Source organism: Mirounga leonina, unplaced genomic scaffold (genome assembly GCF_011800145.1).
Source record: "Mirounga leonina isolate KUSES-001 unplaced genomic scaffold, KU_Mleo_1.0 Mir_99, whole genome shotgun sequence".
NCBI lineage: Eukaryota > Metazoa > Chordata > Mammalia > Carnivora > Phocidae > Mirounga > Mirounga leonina.
This window is the reverse complement of record NW_023270971.1, coordinates 3,837,026-3,846,230: the sequence shown is the minus strand read 5'-3', so window position 1 is coordinate 3,846,230 and position 9,205 is coordinate 3,837,026. Positions and strand designations below refer to the sequence as shown.

The 9,205-nt window shown below is 44.3% G+C and overlaps 1 long non-coding RNA gene across 1 annotated transcript; it reads right to left on the bottom strand.

Annotated features, from left to right (window-relative positions):
- Window positions 1–681: 681 nt before the first annotated feature.
- On the bottom strand, window positions 682–8,056 carry LOC118006741. The gene is made up of 3 exons (XR_004678176.1): window positions 7,693–8,056; window positions 2,530–2,638; window positions 682–731 (listed from the first exon to the last, which is right to left on the bottom strand). It is a non-coding gene; the product is annotated as an uncharacterized LOC118006741 (long non-coding RNA).
- Between the last annotated feature and the right edge of the window lie 1,149 nt (window positions 8,057–9,205).

Genomic DNA, 9,205 nt, shown 5'->3' with positions numbered 1-9,205 from the left:
ACAGGCTGTACCACAGTGGTTTCCATTTCCTCACAGGCATTTCCGTGCTTGGCTGGTGTAATCTTGACTGGCGCATGAGCTCTCACCTAATCAGTCTCTTGTCCTCTCCTCTCCGGTCATTCCCATCTTCTCCTAAAATTTCCCTCTTTCATTTTACCCTTTCCAGAACCTTCTCTGTCTCTTTTCCCTCAGACATCTTCTCTTCTGTTTTCCAAGGTGCTCAGATTTCCCTGTAATTGTTAAATATGCAGGCTCTGGAGACACCTTGCCCGAATTCAAATCCTGGCTCTACAGTTTCCCCAGGGCAAGTTGCTGAACCTCTACGCCTCTATTTCCACATCTATCATGTGCACCTACCTTAGAGCGTTGTTATTAGGGTGAAATTAATTAATACAGGCAAAGTGCTTATAATGGGGCACGGCATTAGACAGTGCTCAGTAACTACTAGCTAAAAAACCCCCAGACCGCTAAGCTTTAGCGGTAGGGTCATAGTCAGGGCACATAACCAGTTGCTTCTCTGTCTGGAGCTTCTGATCTGAGTTTCACTTTATTCTTGGGCTTCTGTCGCGACAATCTCCCCGCCGACACTGGCTCCAGGGACCTGCTGCCACTCTAGAGCTATGGCACAAGCTTGGACAAAAACCCACCACCCCACCCCACGCATCACTCACCTCCTTAACACCAGCACCACACGTAGGGGCTCCGAATGTCTTTGTTAACTTACCAAAAGACTGAAAGAGAACAAAAGAGGAAGTATTTGAGACGTCAACCTTTTGGCTTGTGTGGTACAGGTCTCTCTCCCTGCTATAGCTCATAAGCCTCCAGCACCCAGCTTTGGTGCCATTCTGCCGCCTGCCTCAGGACAGAGCAGCTCCCTCCCAGCTTCTAAAGGCAGGGGATGGGAGGTGCTCATGGGCTTTTGTCCCTCACCCTTCACTCTAGCTCCAGCAGCCTCTCAGCATGCAGAAGAAACTGTGTGGTCTACCATGAGAGCCACCATTGGACAGCTCGATTCTTCTGTAACTGAGGCTGAAGAATGTGTCTGATTGGATTCTGGTAGGAGAAGGCAGGTGACAGGACTGTGGAGACTGTCCAGAGGAACAGTGACTTCACGTCAGGTGGGCCTTAGCTCCCCTGGACAAGGAAAAGACCATCCCCACATCAGACCAAATGTTACAAGAGTACCATGCAGGTCTGGGATGTGTTTGTCCTCAGGTGCCCTCCTGCTTTGCTGTGTATCCTGGGCCTGACCTCTGCGGGCTGCATTTCCCTGGCTCGCCTGTCAGCTAATATCCAGCTGGGCTTGGTCACTGAAGGTGCTGGAGGGAGACTATTGAGTGGGAAGAAGAGAAAAATCAGAGTATCCCCCATCCCTATTCAGCTGCTGCTCTTCATTATCCAGCTTTCCCCCAACAGGCCCACCATTACCAAATTCTACGGGTAAAATTGGCCTCTGACTTCCAGCAGCACTGCCTCTTCCTTTTGACCCTCTAGACTTGGAGTAGAAGTGGTTCCTAATCTCTGGGTTGTCTCATTATCCCTTGTTTGTCTTCCTCTTTTCCATTACCTGCATTACAAATCCCCTATTTCAAGTAGTCATCATGGTTTCTGCTTTCCTGGGGGGGACTGGACTGATAACAAATATCTGCTCGATAACGTAACTATGCCCTTTATACAGGAAAGAGTATACACATATGATAACGTGGGCTGACATTAACCAGACATTCCTCTCTTTACCTGATGTGACAGTGTTGTAAGGGAAGAAGCCAAGTTTCATTTCCTCTCTTCCTTGTTTTCAAGCTCATTGTTAAATTTCCTGGCTTTGTACCAATTCTCATCTTCAACCACCTCTTTGAACTTGCTGACTAGAAATTCTCCAGTCATGCAGGGGATCAGTTACCATCCACACACTGGGTTGCCCACATTCCGTCTCCCATCAATATTTCTCTTCTACCTCCTTTGGCATCTTTTTGTCAGGGAGCTTCACTTCTTACAGTTTCAGCTCTCAGGTATGTATAAAATCTCAGATTCATACCTCCAGCCATGCTTGTCCTCTAGGCAGGCCCTTTGGAAAGGGTGAGAACATGTGTCCCTATGCCCTGCCCATCCGTGGCCCAGCCAAGATATAGAGGATTAAGCTATCTTTTTGTTCTCCCATCTCCTCATGTTTACAGTGTCCATTCCCCCATACTGAAACCCTTGAAATCTTTGGACTTCATACGCTGAGCAATACAAAATTGTCCTTGAGCAGGAGCATGGTAAGATTAATCTTGCCTTTTCTTTTTTTTTTAAGATTTTATTTATTTATTTGACAGAGAGAGAGAGAGAGTGAGAGCAGGAACACAAGCAGGGGGAGTGGGAGAGGGAGAAGCAGGCTTCCGGCTGAGCAGAGAGCCCAATGCGGGACAGACGCTTAACAACTGAGCCACCCAGGCGCCCCTGCCTTTTCTTTTTTATCTCCACCTCCAACCTCCTGTGCTTGGCTTTTCAACCCTACCCCCCTACCCCCATTAAACCAGCCCCACCTACCTTTCAGCTCAAGTTACAGTCTCCAGAGTCCAAACCTTCATTGTATTCAGGCTGGTCTCCTCACTGAGTCCCTTCACAAGGAAGGACCACTGCAACCCCCTCTCTTGGCCTGAAAAATCACAAAGCAGAGTGATGTGAGAGAATGAAGTCCGAAGTCAGACTGCCAGTGTTCAAACCCAAGTTCTATCTCTTACAGACCTTGGACAGATTGCCACTGTCTATGCTTTGGTATCCTCAGCGGGGGGAAATAATAATACCTCTATCACAGGGCTGTTGTAAGGAGTAAGTGTCTTAATATGTGTAAAGTAGTTAAAACATTCCTGGCAGGTCACATGTGATCGGAAAACCAGGTGGCAAGGAACTGTGTCACCTATTTCTTAGCCATAGCTTGGCTGTGTCACCATGTAGTCATCAAGCAGAGATATGACTTTCGAATTTAACCAGTATTTTATGTTTTATTCCAATTGCACAGAACTACAAACTGCTGTTAAGTCTTAGAAAAAAAATTCTCTGCTTAGGATTCCTTTTCCTCCCTCCCCCTCATCCAAATTCGATCTCATTCTTTAAGAGCCAGCCTAAGTCCCACTTCTGTGAAACTCTTTCCTATCACTTCAGCCTACACCAAATTCTCATTTCTGGAAATATTTGTATGGTAGGTTCACACCATACAAATAAGCACTGAATTGTTTTTGTGAGTCAGTATGTTCTATTGGGATCTCCAGGGGGTCCCGTCCGTCGATAAATAACTCCCCATTCTCAACCTGAGTTCTCAAGAAATGAAGAACTATACACCAAGTGGTTGGCAGGTGGAGCCCAAATTATCACCTTTACTGTTGACTGAGCTGAATTGTAGGATATACTTTTGAGTGAGAGTCAAATGGGCTTCTAACTGCATGGGAAAATGTGTCTCTTCCTCATGTGGTTGCCCCCAAAGTCACTCCACTCCAGGGAAATCATTCCACTTCTCCCAGGGAGAACAAGAATGTGAGTGCCAGGGGTGTGTTTAAGGAAAAGTCCTCCTCCTACAAACCAAGAAGTGGGATAAATCACCCCCTATCACCAATCCCGCAAGATCTTCTCATGCAGACTATAAACTCTTTGAGGTCAGGACCTGTATCTTAAGCCTCTCATGCATTCTCTATAATACTGAAAAGGATGGGCACATAAAAGCTATTCACTAATAGTAAGTCCAGGCTGTGTTCTAATCACCTTTCATATTTGAGCTTAATCAATTCTTGTAACAACCGTATGAAGCAGCTGGTATTAACACTGATGTTTCATAGATGAGCAAACTGAGGCATAGAGTTCACATGGTCAATAAATGGTAAAGCTGGGATTTAGACCAATTGGGCTTCAGCATTCATGCTTTTTAAAAAAAAAAAAAAGATTTTATTTATTTGAGAGAGAGAGAAAGCGAGAGACAGAGCACTAGTGGAGGGGAAAGGGAAGGAGAAGGAAAAGGAGACTCCTCGCTGAGCAGGGAGCTCAAAGCGGGGCTCGATCCCAGGACTCTGGGATCATGACCCAAGCCAAAGGCATATGTCCAACTGGCTGAGCCACCCAGGCACCCCAGAATTCATGCTTTTGATCACTATCTGATACTGCTCTGATTGAATTTCAAGAGCAATAGTGTTGGTAGAAATGGAGATTGTGAGAGATCAGAGCTGGATGGGAACAACTCTGATCATGTCAAGTTAAGAGAAGTTCTGTGACTAACATCTAATACTTAGAATCATTGGAGAAGGCTCTATAGCACATTTATTTTTTTCTAAACTATTCGAAATCCTGTGAAATAATCAAATTATATACTACTATATGAACTTGGAAAGAACTCTGTTAATGCATCCCACTGAACTACTGAAATAATTTCTTTGTGTAATACTTAATCATAAGCAGGAAAATGAATCAAAGTGGCTCACACTCGATTGAACAACAAAATAGTTTCTGGCTCAATAATTTTGTGGCTCATATAATTAAACTACAATTTGTATTATAACAGACAAAGAAGTTTTTCTTTATTGCTGTACAGGAAGATGTGAAAGTTAAGGTCCTGTCCCAATATTAATTATATTTCATCTTATAGCTTTACATTTTATTTCTGTGATCAATTTCAGTCTGAATCCTAGAAAGTAAAAAATATAAATAAAAAAATGGTCTTCATGTGTTTTGCCTGTTTACCACTAGAGGACACTATCTAGTCTTGTCTGCCTAAGAGTTCTGCTTTGTTTCCCGTGTTTATTCGGGAGAGAGGAGGCATGAAAGGAACAGAATGAACATTCTGTCGCAGGTTTATTATCATGAAGTCATGTAAAGTAGAAATGAATTTCAAAGCAAACCTGCTGATACACTTTGTCTGGTGGCGACCACTGTTGATTCAGTGCCAACTACAGGTCACAGCACTACCCTTATTTCAGAGGTAAGGAAACTGAAGCTCTGGAAAGTCATAAACCTTCCCCACAGTCACACAATTGCACAACAGGACTTAATTCAAGCTGTTAATCCAGATCAGGATGGAATAAAAAAAGAAAGAAAATTTCCATAATGCCACTCACTGATTTCCTGACCCAAGAAGAGGCCCAGGGGAGTTTATTCCTCCTAATAGAGCATCTGGCAGTTCAGTTTGATGATGGGAGGTTATAAGGAGTGTAAGATAAATACCAGCAACAACTCTAAATGTCATTTACAGCTAAATAGAGTCCACCAAAACAGCCAGCTAGATAGCTTTGCTTTAAATTGCACTTAATCTAATTTGTCCCCACCCTGTTGGCTTAAATGTAGTGTGATAATTGAAGGGTCCAGGTATTACAACATGGTTTATTTCATAAAGGAACTGTGTTTCTGCCTTAGGATGACCGTCATCCACTACTTTTTCTTGGGGATCATCATGTAAGTGTATATGCCTGGGAAAGGGGCCACTTTTACATGTATAATCGATGGACCTTTATAGTGTTATTTCTGGCATGAAATTGTGCTGTAATTCATTTTTCCATAAGCATAACTATATTTGGCAGTGATGTGCATTAAATTTATCCCATATACGAAATAATGACTTGGTTGAAATTGATCAGGCATGCACTTTATGCCATCAGGGTTAGTAAATATCCGTTCTGGTATTGTCCTGAATCTAAACCTATGCACTAAGATCATAATGAGTTTAGGATTATTCATTATAATGCCCATATATTTCCTGGTCTAGGGGTTATTTAATATGCTGCTTATATTATTTTCATATGAGGAAGTGGAAAATAAAATTTCGGTCCCAGCTGTACCAATTATATATAGAAAAGGGGCATCTAGATTCATCTGTATGAAACACATCCCCAAGATGAAACCATTTAAATCTTCATCTTCAAGGATAGGAATAAAGAGCACATACTATCCAACAGTGAGATTCAGGATCAAGACTTCTGCTTGTTCTGTAACCTTAGCCTACCAAGCCATTTCTATATTAAGTCTGTGAAATGTAAAGTCATAGAGCTAAAAAAAAATCTGGAAAAAAAAGTACAAGGAAACTTGGAAACTATATATTTCACACATATTTCTAACACTCATTTCAATTGAGTTAGACATCAGGCAACTTTCAATCTAGAAATGTCTTGGACCAGGATTAGATTTGTAATTCCCCTTCTCCTCTGGAATCTTGTAACCACTGTCTTCCCCATATGAGCCTATTAACGTAGATTTGTGTTTGTTTGTTTAAGATTTATTTATTTGAGAGAGAGATAGAGTGAGCATAAGCAGGAGGGGCAGAGGGAGAGAATCTCCAGCAGACTCTGTGCTCAGCGTGGAGCCAGACATGGGGCTTGATCTCCAAGACCCTGAGATCATGACCTGAGCAGAAATCAAGAGTCAGACACTTAACTAACTGAGCCACCCAGGCGCCCCATAGATTTGCTTTTTAAATTACTCCTTATTCCAATGATAAATAAGCTAATTAATTCCATTAACTGAAAGCCTCTGAAAGAGAGCAACAGCATCCGAGGATTTTTACATCTGCCTCTAGCAGAGCAGCTCTATCACAGTGTGGGTGGAAGAAGTGGACCCTGACATGTGCAGGAGACAGACCCAACTACAGTCTATTTTGTTTCCTGGCTTTCCAAGGCCTTGGGCCTCTCTCTTGAGCCTGCAATGTATTCTTCCTTATTCAAGGCAACAGCAGTTGTGTTTGACAGAAGCAAGATCCAAGTCATAGCAAATCAGGTGACTTGAAGCTCCAGGATGTGTGTCAGGATTTCCCATGACGCTGCAGGCAAGCTGGTCATCTGAGGAGGGACCTGGAGGATCCACTTTGCTGTTGGCAGAGGCTTCAGGTTCTCACTACTGGGCTGCTCCGTAAAGTTGCTCATGACATGGCAATAAGTTCTGTGTCAAAATCCCCTTTTCCATAGAAAGTGGACTTTCTTAATGTTTTAGCCCAATGCTATAACTTTTCAGTCACAGCTATTAGAATAGTTACAGTAATATTACTGACAGCTGTTAAAACAATGACTCCAGGGCGCCTGGGTGGCTCAGTCGTTAAAGTGTCTGCCTTCGGCTCAGGTCATGATCCCAGAGTCCCGGGATCGAGCCCTGCATCAGACTCTGCTCAGCGGGAAGCCTGCTTCTCCCTCTCCCACTCCCCCTGGTTGTGTTCCCTCTCTCACTGTGTCTCTGTCAAATGAATAAAATCTTTTAAAAAGAAAAAAAAACAAAAACAATGACTTCCTATCATCAAGATTCAGTGATTTTGTTTCAAACCTCTATTTTCATATCCACTGAATGACTGTCTTCTCTCCCTCTTCCCATTCCAACTCCTGCAGCAGAATGGGGGTGTGAGAGTGTGGCCTGGTTCACCCCCACCTACCAGTGTCTCCCCATCACATACCTTGCTGGTAATGGCCAGGGAGGAGGGACAAAGAAGGGAGAAGTGCCCTAGTGGGACCAGTACATTGTCCTTGTGCTCAGATTGGACAGATGGAGACTGACGATGTCATCTGACAAGTGATTTGCTCCCAAGCAGCAACTCAAGGTGCTAGGGAGCCCTCATGAGAGAGATTCATTCTCAATTTCAGGCCCAGCTCCTGAGCTGGCAGCCTGGTGTCCTATTCCTCTGATATGTACCCCTCTTCACCCAATGCTGTGTTTTCCCAGATAAAACCGAAGCTCTAAATATGATCTACTCACCACAGCCAACTCCTAGGTCTTCAGGCTTACGTAGGATCCATCTTCCAAATCTCTCAGACCTTGAATGGGGGCAGTCTTGCCCCTGCTACACCTGGCAGTCCCCCTCTATGCCATCTCTTCCAATGTACTTTTCCTCTATCCTGGTAGCACAGGGGCTGGACAGTGAGCCTAGAACCTCATAACTGTCCCAATAGGGACTAGCACATCAGATACCCACAAACTTATCAGCAGTCCTCTCGACAGCTCCCTCCCTTGACTTTGAGGAGGAGAGGCAACCCAGCCCCACCCCTAACCTTGTTGGAGGAATAAATAGTTCTACATGAGTAGTGTACTTCTACAAAAGGCAACGACCTTCTCCCTTTCAACCTCATCTTCTATTAGGGTATGAGGTGGTAGTGCTGGTTCTGCTTCCTGGTTTCTCTTAGCAGGCACTGTTGAGGGATGGATGGCCCCAATAGCTGTCATCCTAGGAATTTAGAATGTGGGGTCTTTAGCCCATTTGATCCTCAGCTATGAGCTTTAGGTTGGTGTTAGTCACCAATACTCAGCAGCTATCACCCATGTTTAACATTAATCATCTTTCTCCAACGGCACTCTGATCCTTCACTGCCTATCTTGGATGGCAATTCCTCCCTGGAGGGTTACCAACTCCCCTGGAATGAGGGACCCGATTCAGTACAAAACCATGATACTCCTTGGCAAAACAGGAAGTTTGGTCACCCTGCCTCCCAATTTCCATGACTCCAACCAGAACCTGTAAGTAATTCTGTTCCTCCCCTATCTTCATTGCTCCTGCTCTGTTCACCAATTATGCTGTTCTTCTACATCTAACAGACCTTGTATCTGTGCCCCTGTTCTCATTCTGCAACTACCTAAACTTCTGTTAGTCATTCCAAACCTTGGTTTCTCATTGGAATCACCAGGACAATTTATTTTTTATTTTTAATTTTTTTAAGGATTTTATTTATTTATTTGAGAGAGAGAGAATGAGAGACAGAGAGCACGAGAGGGAAGAGGGCAGAGGGAGAAGCAAACCCCCCGCTGAGCAGGGAGACCGATGTGGGACTCGATCCCGAGACTCCAGGATCATGACCTGAGCCGAAGGCAGTCGCTTAACCAACTGAGCCACCCAGGCGCCCCTCACCAGGACAATTTAGAAACTCCTGATATCCGGATCCCTTCTCCAGAGATGATTTAAATGGTCTGGGTTTGGCCCTGGAAAAGTACCAGGTGATTATCCTGTGCACTGTCCCACCTGAACTACTACTACTGATCTAAACAACCTTCTTAGTTCATAAGTCGTCCTCCTCTCATCCATCCTTGACACTGCAGCGAGAGTTATCTTGCTAAAACACAAAGCTGATAATGTCACGGCCCTGGTTAAAACTCCCCTGTGGGGAGTGGGTCCCCACTGCCTCTGGTAAAGCTCAAACTCCTCAGCATGAGAGAAGGGGAGCAGTGCATGGGAGACACATCTGGGGAGGGAGGCAGGGGCACAATCATGCAGGACCTT